We start from the raw sequence: 18,170 nt of genomic DNA, 5'->3' as shown, positions 1-18,170 counted from the left end.
GAGGAAGTTGCCTCTAATGGTGGTCAATCATTTCGATATGATTGTGTGAATATTAGTGTGGTGAGTTTGTAGGAAGATGAGGCTTCAACTATGTAACAAAAATGTGCAGATTGCTGGGCTGAGTTAATCAAGAAGTGACATAACAAAATGGGCATAGGAAAGGTGGAATATAAAACAAATAATGTGTTTTAATGGTGCTGTGTAATAGAGTTGCATTATTCCAATACAAAGTTGGAGAATTAAGAGAGTAGATTCAGCTGAAGTTTTCAAACTATTATTGCTTTCAATGGTAGGGAAATCTGTATGACACTATACAAATGGAAGGGAGCATATAGCTCTAAAACCTGGTCTTTACAATTTATAATGCCTTGGAGATAACTAAGCTTTATTGTACCAACCAAACCACAATATAAACTTGCACATGGCTTCATGGTTGGAAACATGAATAACGGTGCAACCCAAAATTTTACGTCAATACCAATCAGGAGGAATCAAAGCAAACACGGCCCGAGGGGGTTGAAAAAGAGGAAAAAGATACAAATTCAGTGCATGTGAGAAAAAGGGGTGAAGCTAAATTAAATTTCTAGGTTACCTGTACATTGATTTATCTACAAACCCATAGATTAAGACTGCTTTTGTCACCTCAGAAACGATTTCTACTAGAAAATGCTAGACTTTTCTCAACTCTAGTAGGCACCAGTAGTAAAAGAAGTTGGCTTTGATCCATAAGATTGCTAAATCTAGGAAAGGTGCCTCTGACATCAACATCAAAGACAAATGCTAAGAATGCTGCTGTATCATAATTGGAGACCCTGGGAACAAAATGACATGTGAATCAAGTATAGAGATAAACAAATGAGGTTGTTGGACTTTCTATTGTCATAAAAAAATAGTCTATTCCACGAACAACTATTGGAATCTCTTCAGCAAAGAAAATTGTATTAATTATTTCAATATGTGAAAAGCTTATGTACTTTTACAAAACAAAAAACTCCAAATGAGGAGTTTCTGAGAACAACTCTAACCTAAATCGAATATTAAATATATATAGTCCACAATTCATTGCTCTAGAATGGCACAACAAAGAGAAGCTAATAGTAACATTCAGAAATAAGCCACTGCGTCTGATTGACTCAAAGCATTTGTTCGGGTAGAGCCATCTTACCACTGATGATGTGTATTTACTATTAAGGAACACAGAAACACAGAGAATGGTCTCTAAGGCACAAAATAATGTATGAATAATTGTGATATTGTTATGCTGAAATCTCTGAAGGATGTGAACTCCAATGAAAATTCATTTACCTAAAAAGTTGCTCTAGAAGGCAACAAAAGAAGAGATGATACTGCAAAGGAAATGGGAACAGATGAAAAAATTGTGAAACAATTGGCAGCCCCCAATTCTTATAGACCCCCAATAATAGAGAGGCAAGTTGAATCAGAGTGCTCATGCAGCCCTCGTCCAACACCAACTTTTGAGGACGTGGAGGAGGAATTGAGAGCTGTTGCAGATGAAAAGAGACCCCCAATAATAGAGAGGCAAGTTGAATCAGAGTGCTCATGCAGCCCTCGTCCAACACCAACTTTTGAGGACGTGGAGGAGGAATTGAGAGCTGTTGCAGATGAAAAGGCGGAATCCAATGTTTCTGGGCATGCCATGGTGGAGCACTTCAGAAAAGCGTTCCGATGAGGATAACAAGGGCTCTATTATGCACTCCAAGAACATGCTGCCCATTATCAACAGAAGACAATCATGCAAACTCAGAATAACAATTAAGAATAATTGATAAAATGCAAATTCAGAATAGCAATTAAGAATAATTGATAAAATATCCATTCTAACCCTTATCGCTTTCAGCACATCACACTTGCAGTAAATCAGAACCCCAGTAAAAGAGAGATGTAGGAATGGCATAATACCAGGCTGGCAGTGATCAACCGTTGTTACGAATTTCAACCTATTCTTCGACCCCTTCTTGTCTGTCTCTGCTGTCGTCTGCCTAGTTCCTGTAGACAACAGTGAAAAACTCACCAGCAGAGTTATTGAAAAGCACAAAGCATTCAAACAGAACCGAAATCAATGAGCGATCCGTTACGAAACTCCACATTTGGCAAATTTATAGCAGGTTTTGGTGGTTGATATGCGTTAGCTGGTGTGGTGCGGATAATCCCGTGTAACCCAACGTTCACCTCAATGACAGACTTGTGGCCCTCCGTCTGACTGAGAAGCAGCTAACTGTCCGTCTAGGCTGCTATGTCACTCAGACAGTTGTAACCAGGGTGGTGGTTTGAATTTGTGAGTGGTGGGGGTGAGAAAATTCCGGCAGCCCTCTGAAGCAGCAGCTTGAAGAATTTCCGGTGGGCTATTGCCCAGGTGAAAGCCTATCGGCTAAATATCAGAAAGGATAGGGTATAACGAATCCCACATAAGCTTCTGCATAGATGAGAAGCCTTGACATTAGCCTTAGAGATGAGTGCCTCTGATTTCTAAACGTAATTATCTTAGAAAAATCAATATTAAAAACAAGCTAAACAAACACAGACCAAAATGATCCCACACATGATATGATTGTCATTAAATGAATTGTAGCTCAAGGAGCTTTCATATTTTTACCTATATACAAGACACTCTGCCTTACTAACACTCCCTCCATAAAAATCCTTTCAGCCCAGAACCTCAAAAATCAAGGAGAAATGCAAACCAGAAGAAGGATGTGTCGCACATGCAAGTATACATTTGACAAGTTCATCTAGGCTCTACATTTGGCATCTTTAATGTTATTATCGATTGTCTCTGAACAAAGAATCATACTACTACACTTTTGTTTCGAAAAGGTTCATCTATGTTAGAGAAGAACTGACTAATCTTGTTACATCTCAGTGGCAGATCATATGAAGCAGTAATCAATATCTAAATGCCATATAGCATAAATTGTAGCAGAGAAGACAGTGTGATCAATTCAACCATTCTCCTTATTTATCCATTCCTCTCAGTCTAACAACCACAGTAAAGAAGCTAAGTTCATAGATTATCTTATCAAAAACTTCTTACTGTTTGCAATTTCCTCACAGAATCATATCTCAGACATCAGAGGCTAGAGGAAGTAAGAAAAATAGAATTTAAGAATGGCATATGGTATTTTAGCATAGTCAATCAAGAATAGACCTCTTCTTTTGGAAATTAACTGGATGAATTAAAGTCCATTTTTAAAAAGAGGAAATGGGTAACAGAGGATGGACTGGACAGAGTAATAGAAAGAAAATCATTCTAGCATCAACGTCAGAGCATAGAAGAAGTCACTAATATGCATAGATTCTGAAGCCAAAAAGGGTTTTTCAGTAATATCAAAGTGTCGAAACCAACCTATTTGTCCAGTGTTTTGGCATGGACATTATAAGAGGTTAAACTCTCCTATTTTAAATCTAAATCTCTGACCTTAACTTGCTATGGTTCAATTACAACTTACTAAGGCTTGAAAATACTGACATTCAAAAGATAAAATTCTCTTCTAATGATATTCAGGTAGAAGAAATAGAAAAGCAGAATTAAGTTTTAGAAAGAACAAACTCAATATTCCAAATCCTGCTAGGAGATACAAAGCATAAAGCAAATTTGTTCACCCAATGGAGCACAGTGTTCTGCAATCATGCATATAAATGTCAGATCTTCTATACTGGGTTTCAGAATCAAGCAATGTGTTGAAATTTTCAATGGTTCAAGAGATCATTCAAACCAGACTTTCTGGGCTGAGAAAGAATGTTGTCCAACTTTTGACAGCTGATCTCTGAATTTCTTAAGATGGAATGATCTTTTTATTAATATTGGTCAATTCTTGTTCAAGACAATGGACAGCATCATAATTTATCCAGAACCACTCATTATAAAACATAGATGTTATGGTGGAAATATATACAATACAAAAGGAAGTAATTAAACCAGGTTGAGATATTAGGAAATGCAATATTAAGTGACTTCTCAGGTTAAGTTACCAAGTATGTGACAATCTAAAACTTTGATGAATTTCCAAGCCTAATTTGAATAAACTACAATGAGTAAACAACAATACGTAGCTCTGTTATATAAATCTAACAGTAGAATGAACAAATCAGCTCTTAATCTTAGGATTCTTATTACATATATACCTTCCCTTCCTCTTATTTCATGCTGAATTATTTTCTGCGCAGAATTTGGGTAGGTCTTAACCAGTGCAGAATGGATATTTGAACATGAAAGCCAATAAATCTGGAATTTGTTTCCTCCTTTTCAATAGACTACAATGAATAAACAGCAGTATGTAGCTTTGTAATATATAGTTAACAGCTAAGTCACAAGGTTCGAATTTGAATTCGAGTTCGTGATCATACAATTTGAATGAAATTTGACAAAGGTAAAAATTCGGCAAAAAACTTCGACATTAAATTTTAGTTATATATATTTATGCATTTTGAAATAGTAATATATCCACAAAATTGTCAAAATAGTTAAACGTTGCTTAATAATTTAACTAATTAACTCAATATCAGTTTAAAATAAAATGCTATTATATTAAATAATAGTATTATATTAAATATCATAAAATTAGGATTAAGTTCGGAAAGAGTAAAAATTTGTTGAAATCCGAATCTCATGGATGAAATTCGACGAATCCTGTGACTTAGGTTAACAGTAGAATGAACATATCATCTTTCCATATGTGCCTTCTGCTCCTCTTATTTCAGCAGAATTATTTTCTAGGCAGATTTTGGGAATGTCTTAGCCAGTGTAGAATGTTAATTTGACACGAAAGTCAAAAACCTGGACACTTCGAAACAGGTTCAATCAGGCCGGAAATCCTTGTCTAGGTCCCCAATGTGTTTTTCCAAAAGTTTGTAACTTTGTACCCTTTCTACAAGTTTCTAACTTTCTAGCCGATTTCTTGTTTTCTGCCTTTTCTTTAAGAAGCCTACTTCAAAGTTTTTATCTGGTTTAAAATTGTTTCTCTATTTTTCCTAGGATCAAGATTTAGAGTTCTACAGATATAATATTTAAACATTTCTATGTAGTGCAATTTTATGCTATAATAGTATATTAGTCCAAGTTCGTTAGAAGTATATGTTTTCATATTTTTTTTAAAGTCAATATTAAAGAGTTTTCTTGCTAAGATAAAGATATTTATTAATCCTGCTTGACTTGAATATTAATCCATACTTGACCAGGATAATTTGTGTTCCAGAAGTTGGTGTGATTCTTTCAGATTTTTCTACTTGGCAGCACACATTCTGCAATAAGGATACCTGAAGTTGCTGATCTTTCAGCTCTGCACACATTGCCTCATATACCTAATAGAGACAATTTCCACAAATTCCAGTCAGAGCTTATATCATGTCTCCCACTTTGGTTTCTAATCTCACTACCACCTATCGTTGATCTTTCAGCTCTGCACACCTTGCCTCATATACCTAATAGAGATAATTTCCACAAATTCCAGTCCAGTAAGAGCTTATATCATGCCTCCCACTTTGGTTTCTAATCTCATTGCTACCTATAAGAGGTGCTTGGAAATTGCTTACCAAAGAGCTTGTCACATGGTAATTGCATGGAGTGACGTGTTCTAATGTCATCGCAAGCACCTTTATTTTCTCTGTATCACAATAATTTTGGTCTATTTTCTTCCTGTTTTCATTTTGGTTATGCAAGCTATAGCTTAATAAATGAGCTGTTTCTTCTAAATGCAACTGAACTTCAGATTTTACTTTTTTTGCTATTTGATTTCTCAAGTTCGGAATTTTAGACTGGGGTACTCTCTATATATTGGAAAAACATTTAAATTCATTTCATGTTTGGATCTCTTTTCTGCAAGTAGTACTCACAGTTTAGGCTGAGATGTAACAAATTCAGTTTTCTTAAACTGTCAGAATATCAACTTATGGATTAATAGTATATTAAAAATTTAAAGAGTTCTTTCAAGAAAACCTATTGGCATTTCCATTACACAAAAAACATGTGCCTGCTAGTTTTATTATGTTCCCAATACTGCAAAAGACTTATTTATTCCATAGCTAGTAGACAAACACAAGTAAACATTAGAATACATGAATCATTTTTTTTTACTCGTATAAAGTTAAAAAGTGTTAAATTTTATAAAAGTAAATCAACTGTTGAAAGATTTCAGCATATAGTCACAACACAATCCCTTGAATTTCATATGAAACATGATTTCATATTACAGAAGTCAAAAGAACTTGATTACAAGAATTTTCGGTATCTCAGCAGCTACAAAATAAGATTCGGTCAACCCATTCAGCAGATTTGACTTTGGTACATTCATTAACCACTCTGTGAAACGGAAGTAAAATGTCGTTGTGATCTCACATGTACATATACGCTATTCTTATCTCTTATTGACAACAACTTATGAGCCTAAACATGAAATGCATGCTTCTCAATCCAATAATGCTCTCCCAGAATCAATGGATTTTGAAAATTAAATATGATGATGAAATAGCTATGTGCAATAGCATTTAAAGACAAGACTACAAAATGATAACAGCTACAGTACCAGAAAATGAGAGCAAGGACTTTGGCATTTCTATGTGGATTTTTTCACATTGATTATTTTCCTCAAAATTTCTGAAGCTTGATCCCACAATAAAATGGAACTCTTTCAGAAGAATACAAATGCTCTTTTTGTTTACCAAACCATAATCATTTTGAGGAATCAGAAAAAGAGCTAAAGAATAATCGTACATGCCTTGTATAAATCAAAAACTGTCTGTCAGGAGACAATGAACTTGCCAAAAATATATAACAATAAAAACTGGCATGTTTTCTTAGAATCACTTCTTCATTCTCGTACAGACCACAAGGAAGCCTCCTCTAGTCACGCAAACATTATATTCTTTCCATTTCGAGTGGTGTTTTTACAGTAATAGACAGGGCATGCAACCCACTTTGCAGCTCTGCATCCAAGAGTTCATATACAAGTCTATGACGCTTCACAAGACTGAGTCCTTCAAATTTGGCCGAAACAATTTTGACGTTGAAATGAGTCTCCTTGGCTTGATCCTGCATTGCTGCATGACCTGCATGTTGATGTGAAACATCCTCTATCTCCAACACCATTGGCTCCAATTCTGTTTCTAATTTCTGCCTAATTCTGTCCAGTCTACAAGTTGCAGCTGATTCAACAGAATCAATCTCTTTTTCCTCAATTCCAACAAGAGGCTCTTGTTTTGCCTCATCAACAACATTGATTCCATTGACATCCTGGTCATTCGAGGTAACGTTAACATCCTTTGAATTCACTGCCCTTTCAGCCTCCAAATAAACCTGAAGTGTCTTCTTTTGCATTAATTTAAGCATATTCAAAAACCCACTGTTGCGAGAAGGTGTCAAGCTCTGTTTAAGACCCAACCTATGTACAAAATCAGGGGTAACGCGCAGAATTTGAGCAGGAGAAGATCCAGAAAGCCCTTCCACCAAAAGGGCAGCCAACCCCTTTGTCAAAACAGTGTCCGAATCCGCCTCAAAATAAACTTTGTTATCATCCAGGAATGCCCTAACCCACACCTGGGAAACACACCCTTGAACCTTGTTTTCCTTGGTCTGGAATTCTTTTGCCAGGGGTTTTAATTTTTTCCCATAGTGCATGAGTTGTTCATATTTTGAACGAGGTTCAGAGACCCCCTCAAAAAGTTTTACGATGTCATCGAGCTTTGGGGGGAGTTGTTCGACACTTTGAACGCACGCAGTAAAGAGGGTAGGGGAAATTGCAGGAATTAATATTTTTCTGCGAATGGGTTTTCTAAAACATAGATTTTTATTAAAATTGGCGGTTATTGAAGGCAAAGCGTACCTAACGGGTGCTCCAAATGATATCCTTAATGATGAGCCTAAACAATGAGAAATTGACATTGCTGACGAACAGAGAGGATTCAGCCTGAAAAAGGAAAGCTATAATACCAACCTCGGCTGCCAAATTTCCTGAATTACTTGATACAGAAGAGGCTCACCTTAGAGGAATCACCACTTTGAAAACAGCAATTTTGGGTTCTCGCCAACGGTCAGCAATCGCCTTAGATGTTACTTTCATAGACAATCCTAATTCAATTCAAAAATGAAGCTTTAGGTGGCCACAAAGACAATAAACTGATTATTCCCACCGACATCTGAAGCGAAAGACAAATTGAGAATCTTGAGAATGGTTTCCCCCAGATAAGGGTGTGGTTTTATGGATTAGGTGGCGTTATTATTTCTAATTCATAGTTAAAAGAGTCCCTCAGTGACCAGGGGTTATGTTGTTTTTACATAGAGCAGCCTCTCTTTGACCATGGATTGTGCTATATTATTTGTCATAACTATGTTTTTATATTTAAAATTATTAAATATAAATGTGATATAATATTAGTATACTCATATTTTGAAAAAATTATGATTAAAGTATGCTAAGAGATATCAATTTTGAAGTGTCTTTTTGTTTGAAAAATGTAATTTTTTGTCAAAGAACATTCGAGATGACTTTTTAGAAAAGAAGATAAACAAGATATATAATAAATATTTCACAAATTGATTCAACTTAGTGCAAATACACTTTAAATCTAAACATGTAACCTAAAACTAATTAGCAAACATGGATAAAACAAAAAGTACATATGTTATATCATTTTAAAAGCCAAGAAAATAAAAAGACATTTCAATTCAGATATCTAACGATATGATAAGATATTCACACCACTTATTGTTCTCGTTAGCTTTTTGTTTATAGACTTACAACATAAGTAGGGGAATATGCTTGGAGGCATGGTAACAAAATTTGTTTGTGCTTTGTGAGGGTAGGGTTACTCACTAGACTAGATACATCTCCCTGGCTCTAAATAGTGCATGAAATTTAATGTTGTTGATTACTATGATAGAAACCCATAATCATGTGCTAATTACTATGATAAAAATAAATAAATAAATAAAACTTAATAAAATGTACTTGTAGGGCAAGAAAAAGGAACATCTGCATGCTAAAGCAACCCCTATACTATAAATGCAAACAAAACAATCAACTTTTCCAAACATTAAAGCCATGAAGGGAAAGCATAAAAGATGAAATAAAATTCAATTGCAAACTCCCTTCAACCTGTTTAAAAGTCTATCTTGCTTCTCAAAAGACTTGATGTGGTTCCCATAATGACAATATGCACTCAACAATGGAAGCAAAATAAGCATAACAGAAGCAAAATAAGCATAACAAGAAGAAGATTTGAAAGATAACAATTAATGGATTGAGAGAGATTGAACCCATTTTATAGAGTTTTAAGGGGAAACTCTCAAATTGGCAAATTGAGAACAATTGGGAATGTGTCAGTTTATGATAAAATTATGACAAGATTTGGAATGCATTTTAGTATACATAAATCAAAGAAGAGTTTTGAAGAGAAAAAGACTAAATCAGTATGAAAATGAGAAGGGAAGGTGTAAGAGATGGAGGCTAGAAAAGATGTAGCGGACATTGATTAATAGAGGCAGTGGACATTGATTAATAGGGATTGATTCTCATGTGAAAAAGTGTGGGAATAATTAAATTAAAAAACCCATGTATTCTCACAAATTAGAAATTAGGATTTATAATGAAACTCCATAAAACTTTAATTAGGCACTTTAAAGTAAAATTAGTTAACTGTGAGAAACTTAGGGAAAAGAGACAAATACATGATATGTATTAATCAAGACTCAGGTTTACGGTAAATTAATGAGTTGTTTGCCCCTAAAGAGGGAAAATTAGTCGATCTCAATATTGACAAGGTGATGGATTGATTTTGATAAGAATTCATTGATTTCAAACATGGTTAATTAGGTCAAATCAATAAAAAATGATATAAATTAGGGAGAGATATCAATAATTAATTTAAAATTTTAATGTTTAATTAATGATGAAAGACACAATGTTGATAATGATAAAGATCATACATGCAACGTAGAAGAATAATTAGAATTTGTAGAACGAGGCTTTAGTCGTATTGCAAGTGCTAACCATTTTTGAGCATCTACAACACTTAAGTTTATTTTTTTCTTAAATTTTCTTCAATTTTACCAACAAACTAAAAAATTCCAAAGAAAAAGTATCGTTCTTCAATCTTGGGAAATAACAAAAATATGTCAATCATAACACAAAATTTTATTCCATCTTGGGAAATGTATTGAAATTTGGGTGTATTTATGTGGAGAGCTTTAATCTTTTGGTTCATCTAAAAGGACCACTTTTTTAATAACTTGCATACTTGTTTTTGAACATATAGTTAAAATACATAAGCACATTACAAATTTTAGATTCTCAAAAAAGAGCTTACTGGGTAAGAACATATTATAAGGCATGTAGTTCATTTCTTCATTAAACAACATAGAAAGCTCTTGTGTCTTCTTCATTGGGTCATCCTTTGCAAATGCCATAGCTTTGTTCTTTGTTTCCTCTATCTTCTTTGCTTAGATCTTCATCACCTCATTCTTTCCTTTTTCAATGAAGGTTGATCAATGCTCTTCCAAAGAAAGAAGCTTAACCAATAAAATAAAAGAAGCTCAAAGGAACAAGCATGGAAATGTTCTATTTAAATTTTTGAAGGAGTATGAAAAGAAAAAGAAAATAATGTAAGAAATATGGATAAATATTATAAAGGTGCTATTTATTTATCTAATATATTACTAGATATGCACAGAATGGTCTCATTAAAAAATGTATCATTAAATTAAAGAGGTGTTTATTTCTTGCATTTGATAATCATTTTCCCATCTTTTTGTGAATACATGTCCCACTTTTTGTAGTTGTGATCCAAAATTGAGTCGAGGATGATAAAGTAATATGGGTTGTAGAGTAAAGAGAGGGAATTATTCAAAGGGATATTTTCAATGGAGGATATTTGTAATATAAGGAGAATGCATATGGACTTTAAGAACTAGGTGGTGATTGCCTACAATTTTCTGGTGGTATTCAAACTTCTACTTCAAATACCCTCACCCCTATGGGTGCTATTGAAATCCTATTTCAAATATGGTAACTCATATGATACATGTGACTATCAAGCATACCAAAGGTTTCTTTGTTATGTGCATGGACTCCTTTGATCCATGTTGTGGTTATAGAAAGTGCTTCTTAGCATAGTAACTATATATATTATTATATATAATATTAAATTATATCATAAGATAACAATAACTAATTTTTTTTTTTTAAATTATATTTGATATATATATATAGCTTGGTTCTAAAATTCAACAAATTGTAGTTGTGATGGGAGGACCTGAACGGTTCGACCGCAACTAGACTTCAATGGTCAACTATAAATTAGCATTTCAAATAGAATAATGGTAGTTTTCATAGACTGGTTGATGCATGGTTTCAACATCTACATGGAAAAAATAATGTGGATTGGACGAGAGGGAGATGACACTTCAATAGAAGGAATCAATCACTTTTTCATGTCACCCTAACAGTCGATAGAAGGGGTTGGAGATGCAATTTGACCCCAAGTATAAGAGTGGATGATGTGGTGGTAGAGAATGGTAGGGGATGAGATGAACCTAAAAAAATGTTTCTTTCTTAATCGGGTTTGTTTCCAATCAAGAGAAACTTTAATTTTCAATAGCTTGAAAGAAAGTTTAGGCAGCCCAAAGCACAATAGGGTGTGGTCAAAGACTCTCTATAGGCGAGCAATAATGTTATTCATGTTTAGCATCTTCACTAATAATCAAGAGTAGGCAATGCTTAGATTATATTTGTTTGTTAGAAGATAAGGACTTTATTTTGAATTTAGTAGGTCCATGACAATCTCTGAGTAGGGTGAAAAGATGGTGCGAAGATTGATGGAGAAGCGACAGCAATCAAAACATGATGGTCAGCTAGTTTTTAATGGTTCTATGTTCCTCTAAGAAAGATAAGAAATGGTTTCTTATAGGAGGGCCTTATATGATAAATGGAAAGGGGGTCAACATCAGAGACTGGACCAGAAACTTTGATCCCTTCAAAGAGAATGTCAAAGAACTGTTTATATGGATTAAGCTTAATAACAAGTCTCATGTGCATTGGGATAAGGAGACACATAAGATGATTCTTAATAAATTAGGAGCCTTTATTTTATGACTGAAGTTGTAGATAAATAAATAAAAATCATGTTCACCTGAGGATTCTAGTTTGAGCATAGGAATTTGGTCATATCCCTAACTATATTATGTTAGTTTTGGATAAAGGTGAGTGAATCAATGTCAAAGATTGGATTGCAAACTTTGATCCCTTCAAAGGGAAGGTCAAAGAACTACTTATATAGATTAAGCTTCATAACTTGTTCCATGTGTATTGGAATATGGAGACACTTATGATGATTTGTGACAAATTAGGAGCCTTTACTTATCAGATGAAGTTGTAGATAAATAAATAAAATCTTATCCACTTGAGGATTCTAGTTTGAGCATAGGAATATGGTCATATTCTTGACTATATCATGTTAGTTCTGGATAAAGGTGAGTGAATAAAACCCCTCATAATGGATAAAGGTGAGGAGGTTGAACCCATTGAAACTCATAGAAAATGACTTGGTTAAAGGGAAAGATTTGGAAGCCAATAGATTGATAGATGATATTACTATAAATATTGAATAGTTTAAGAGGGTTGGTGACTCTCTCATGTGGTAGGGTTCAATGATTATAAGTATCGCGGGAAACACCACTAATGTGTTACAAGATTGGGTGGATGACATGATGAAGGTGATTACTCGAACATTTTCTCTTGAAGGGAATAATGAATTTATGACTGAGCGTGACAGTTTCTCGGTTCAAGTTGTGAACGAGACCTGCTTCTCTTTATTTTAGGAAGTAAATAACACCATGGTTATGGATTGGGATACTATGGAATATTCTAAGGAAAATAATTTTCAAAGGGATAACTTTATTGAGGATAAAGGTAGAAACTAGTTACATTTTGACAAGGGTGAAAATCTTGAGCATGATTATGATGTCATCCTTCAAAATGATATTATGTGGCATCTCCTATAGAGGCTTCTAATGTTGATGATGTAGAACCTACCTTGAAAGATATCAAAATTTCTCCAATCTAGAATCTACACAACTTCTCTGACATTGTCAAGAATAGTGGAGGTTATATGTTACATTCATATTCTAATTATGGGTTTGAAGAGGATGATGAGGATAATGATGACCTTGGCTTCTTTGAACAACCAATCATTATGGAAAATAGGACAATTTTAAAAACACTCTCTTCTTTAACTAAACCAAAGAGTGGGGAGAAAAATGGAGCAAGAACAATAAGAATTAAACTAGAAACATGGGCAATGTTGTAAAGGGAACTAAACTTTTGATATTAGCAAAAGGCTATACATTTTCCTAGTAGTAATGAAGGTCCTTTCTTGGAACTTCATGGGTTGAAATTCCGCTAACAAGATTCTCCTGATCAAGAGATGTTTGGATTAGACAAGACTAGATATGATTTTCATACAAGAAACTAAAATCAAGGAAGGGGATGGGGTTTCCTTCAAGAGAGCCTTTTCAAAATGGAAGGGTCCTTTGTTGGATCAGAAGGTACTTCAGGTGGTTTGGGAGTCATGCAGAATGAGGGTATAGTCGATGTGCAACTTATGGATCATGGTAGTACTTGGAAAACTATTGAGGTTTGTTCCAAATAGCTTCTCTCAAAGTCTTTTTCTATTAATGTGTTTATCCCTAACAACCACACTTTGAAGAAGGTGTGGGATAAATTGTCAATAATTTTTGTAGGAAATTTGGTGTTTTTTATCTTTTTAGATGAGATTTTAATGCTATTCTAAATCCTATGAAGAAAAAATGTGGAAAAGATTAGGCAGGACAAAGTCAAAGGGACTTTGCAGATTATGGTACTTCCAATGGGTTGGTTGATGTGGAGCTTCATAATGGGGAATTCACTTGGACTAATCAAAGAAGTAGTTTTCTTAATATTGTAGAGAATTTGGATTACTTTTAGGGCCCATTTTTTTGTGTGGAATTGGACTAGAACTGGGATAGTGGTAATCTAATTTTGTCAAATTTATCGTTTGTGTCCAAAATGATAAAGTGGAATTAGAATTTTAGATTTCTAGTTTTTCCCTAAAATGAGGTTACCACTCTTTTATTATCCAGATTGGCGGAATTGGGAATTGACTTTTGGGTTTTACTTTTTGAGAATTGATTTTTTTTTAAAAATGTATTATTTTTTAAGTTTAACATTTTTGAAGTCCGATGAGAACCCTATTTTTTACCATTCCAAACCTCTCAACATTTTCATCATTTTATCATCTATGCATTTGGAGCTTTTGTATTTTTATGACTCGCTTGAGGGGGACTCTGCTAGTTAAACACACCACTCAATTCCTCCCAACACTATGACTTCTTCACACAATTTTGGGCACTGATTTTCATTTTGCTAGACTGGAGTGTCAATGAGATAGATTTTTAGCTAGTAGTGAGGATTTTAGAGGATACTTCTCAATTCAACTACACTCATCCTTGTGGGTCTTTCTCTACAATTTGGATTTACCAAATTGTTAAGGATGCCCAATGTTAGGTGGTTTGTAATGGGGGTGATGATACAATATTCATTCCAGGGAATTTTGTGTGGGTTCTAAGTAAATATGACCATAGGCAGATGTATTATGTTGGGAGTAATTCAAAATCAATGGAGTAGAATATGGTGCATTCTTATGGGATGGCTTATGGTGGAGGCTCTTGCAAAGGTGAAGGATAATGTATCTTTGCACTCCAATTCTAATTCCCATTTCATGAACTAAACACAGAACATGTATCTTCCCACTCATCTTCTAGTTGAAACAAACAAGACTGCTTATTTTCCCAAAATCTTATTTCAGAAAACAATACTTGATTTTGACAAATTTAGGATGCGAATCAAAACCCAATTTTTCTAATTCCACAAAACAAGTAAGCCTTTATTGTTGGTTGGTGAGAAATAATGGATTGGTTATGTTACACTGAGATTCTACCTCTTTTAGGGTCATATCACTTTCCAATTTTCTTATGAATTCAAGAGGACGCTACACTGGAATAAACACCATTCAAGTTTGAATCTATGTGGCTAAGAGTTGATAATTTTGTGAAGAAGATTGTTCATTAGTGGAAAGATGCCCCCATAAATCGGGTAATAAGGCCTTTATTTTTTTAAAGCTAGAGTTTCTAATAGAACAACTAAAATATAGAATAGAGGAATTTTTAATTATATCTTCACTAAGAAGTTTAACTTACAATCAAATCTTGAGATGTTGAATTCTAAATTTATATCTAAGGGAATAGGGGAAGAGGAATATTATCAAGGGAAAGGTATGTCTAAGAAATATTCAAAGATTCTAGCAAGGGAAGAAGCCTTTTGGATACAAAAATATTAGGAGACTTGACTAAAGGAGGGTGATAGAAATAGAAAATTCTTGCATAGCTTGGTCAGAGTAAGAAGATCTTAGAATAGAGTCTTATCTATTATTGATAATGAAGGCAATACCCATAAGGAGGAAGGAGCCATAATTTGGAGGTAGTGAGATATTTCTCAAAAAAAAATTGTTGTGTGTCCTTGTATAAGGTCTATAGACTTGAGTATTTTGGGTTTCATTCCTTCCTGCATTCCTAAAGCACAAAATGCTAACCTAATGAAGTCAATATTAGTGAAGGAAGTTGAAGTTTTCTCGCTTTAACTTAAGTGGAGATAAGGCTCTGAGGCCAAATGGTTTTCTTGCAATCTTCTTCCAAAAGGAATAGGATATTATTGGTTCACATTCTATGGGAAGTTGTGGATAAGTCAAGGGTCGGTGGGTTTATTCTTAAAGATTTTAATAACCTTTTTAGCCTTAATCCCAAACAATACATCAAAATAAACAATTAACTTCCTTTTTTGCTTCCACCCACTTTTTCAGTGTATTTTTTCAATTTTTTGAAAATTCAATGTTATTTTTTGGGATGCCACTATTTTTGGCACAATTTATTTCATGAAAAATAAGCAGGTGCTAAATTAGGCACTAATTGACACCTAAATTAGTACCTAGACTAGTGCCTAACTTAGCACCTGAATTAGCATTTGGTTTAACTCCTAAGGTAGTACCTAAATTAGTAATGTCTAGTTTAGTGCCTAAATTAGGGCACTATTTATTACCTACAATAGTGCCTATTTTAGTAGCACCTAAATTAGTGCATAAGTTGGCACCTATATTACTACTTGAATTAGCACCTAATTTAGCTATGAAATTACCACCTAATTTAGCTCTAAAATTAGCACCTAAAGTAGCAGTACCTAAACTAACACCTAAATTAGCACCTAAATTAGTGCATATTTTAACAATTAAATTAGCACCTAATTTGGCTCCTCAATAGTTCCTAAATTAATGGAGCCCAATTTAGTGTCTAAACTAGCAAATATTTTAGTATCACCTAATCTAGTGCCTACTTTAGTGGTAGAATTAGTCCTTGATTTAGCACCTAGAATAGTGCCTAATTTAGTGCCTAAATGAGCATCTAATTTAGTTTTTGAATTAGTGTATAACTAGTAGTGTATAACTTAATGCTAATTTAGTGCCTAAGTTAGCACCCAATTTAACACCTAAAGTAGCACATTGTCTAGTAGCACCTAACTTAGCACAAACTAAATTAGTGCCTAGTTTAACACTTAAATTAGTGCTTAATTTAAAACCTAAATTAACACCTAAATTAGTGTCTAAAATTGTAGTGCCTAACTTTGCACTTGATGTAGTCCCCAAATTGTTGGAAGCATGAATGCTGATGATACTTCTATGGGTGAGTATTGTAGAAACATGATAAGATTATTATCATGATGATATGTTTTATTCATGACCATATTTGTCATTGATGCCAACATAGTAGTTTTAAGTGGTATCTAACAGAAGAACAACAATAAAGATCAAGTTGGTATGGATAGATAGTTGAGCATTTTCACTAAGCGTGGTTAAAGGGAGATAATACTAAGTGTCTAGTATATGTAGCTAACCTCAAAAGCATAATATATTAAGTTTGGAAGAAGTTATGCAAGTTTCAATGAAGAGTATTTTGAGATAGAGTTAATAGAAGCATGTTATGGTAAACTTGCTATATCTCTTAGCAGAGTTGTTATTCTAAGAAGCCGAAGTTGAAGATGTGAAGAAGACATGTTTTAGATGACATAACTAATCTTTCTCATCATAATTTCACATGTATAGAAAGTTATTCAAGTTACAAGGTGAAAGATCAATGTTATTGCTAAGTGTAACATGATCTTAATGAGGTCCTATAATAATTAATTGAGAAGGTGTAATAGCTGACTTAGAGAATTATTTTATGGATTTGGTATAAAGGAAGGACATTTTTCTTTATCATGTATGTAATTTATGAATGATTACAAGAAGCATGAAGAGAGGAATGCAAAGATAAGAAGAGTATAGTGAAGGTGAAGAAAACTTCATTGCCGAGGTTTTATTGTGAGATCTGAGGTTCGATATTTGGATCCAAGTTTTGTGACCTAGTCTACAAGGTCTAACAATGATTGGTTCACTTGAAAGGATAGAGGAAAGAGGTTAAAGTATAGTAAAAACAATTATTTTGTAAGGAATAGTTGCAAGATCAGTTGGATAGTGAGTTAAGTGGTCTTGCCCCAAAAGTTGTTTGGACAATGGGTGCTTTTGCCTTCTATAACTCCTAATAGGGTTGGCACAACTCCTAACAAGCTTGTAATCTCCTAATAGGGATTCAAAGTCTCATAATAGGGACTCATATGTACTAAATGTTGTAATAGACTCCTAATAGGGCCCATCCTCTAACCAAGAATATTTATATTAGTACATCATCTTGTGGGCATTATACTCACTGAGGTTTTCCCTCTGATCAAGAGTTTCCCTAGTTAAAAAATCTAGTGTAATTGTGTATGTACATTTGTTGACAATTGGATAATAGTGATATGTAATTGTTGTCATTAATGGAAACACATGATGTACATGTTGACAAGAAACCTCAGAAATATAGATACTTAGTGTTTGGTAATCAGAAAATTGTCTAAGTATAGAATTTGGTTTATAGTAGTGTATTGTTATGTTTATAACATGTTGCATACATCATATTATGACAAGAAAAGTTACATGGAGATAGTATACATGTTGGTGATGACATGTATAACCTCAAAAGTTTGTACAAACTATATGGA

General features: G+C 33.9%; 1 long non-coding RNA gene and 1 pseudogene across 2 annotated transcripts; both read right to left on the bottom strand.

Annotated features, from left to right (window-relative positions):
• Positions 1–920: 920 nt before the first annotated feature.
• On the bottom strand, positions 921–6,867 carry LOC149561831 (uncharacterized). The gene is made up of 4 exons (XR_016363859.1): positions 6,732–6,867; positions 2,107–2,434; positions 1,921–2,007; positions 921–1,727 (listed from the first exon to the last, which is right to left on the bottom strand). It is a non-coding gene; the product is annotated as an uncharacterized LOC149561831 (long non-coding RNA).
• LOC149561830 (sufE-like protein 1, chloroplastic/mitochondrial pseudogene) lies at positions 6,547–7,993 on the bottom strand (annotated as a pseudogene). Its single transcript, XR_016363857.1, has one exon. The product of XR_016363857.1 is annotated as a sufE-like protein 1, chloroplastic/mitochondrial pseudogene (transcript).
• Positions 7,994–18,170: the final 10,177 nt, after the last annotated feature.

This window comes from Cupressus sempervirens, chromosome 4, assembly GCF_028749045.1.
Source record: "Cupressus sempervirens isolate cs-2001-9-10 chromosome 4, ASM2874904v1, whole genome shotgun sequence".
Lineage (NCBI taxonomy): Eukaryota > Viridiplantae > Streptophyta > Pinopsida > Cupressales > Cupressaceae > Cupressus > Cupressus sempervirens.
The sequence above is the reverse complement of the archived record's forward strand: the minus strand, read 5'-3'. Positions and strand labels throughout refer to the sequence as shown.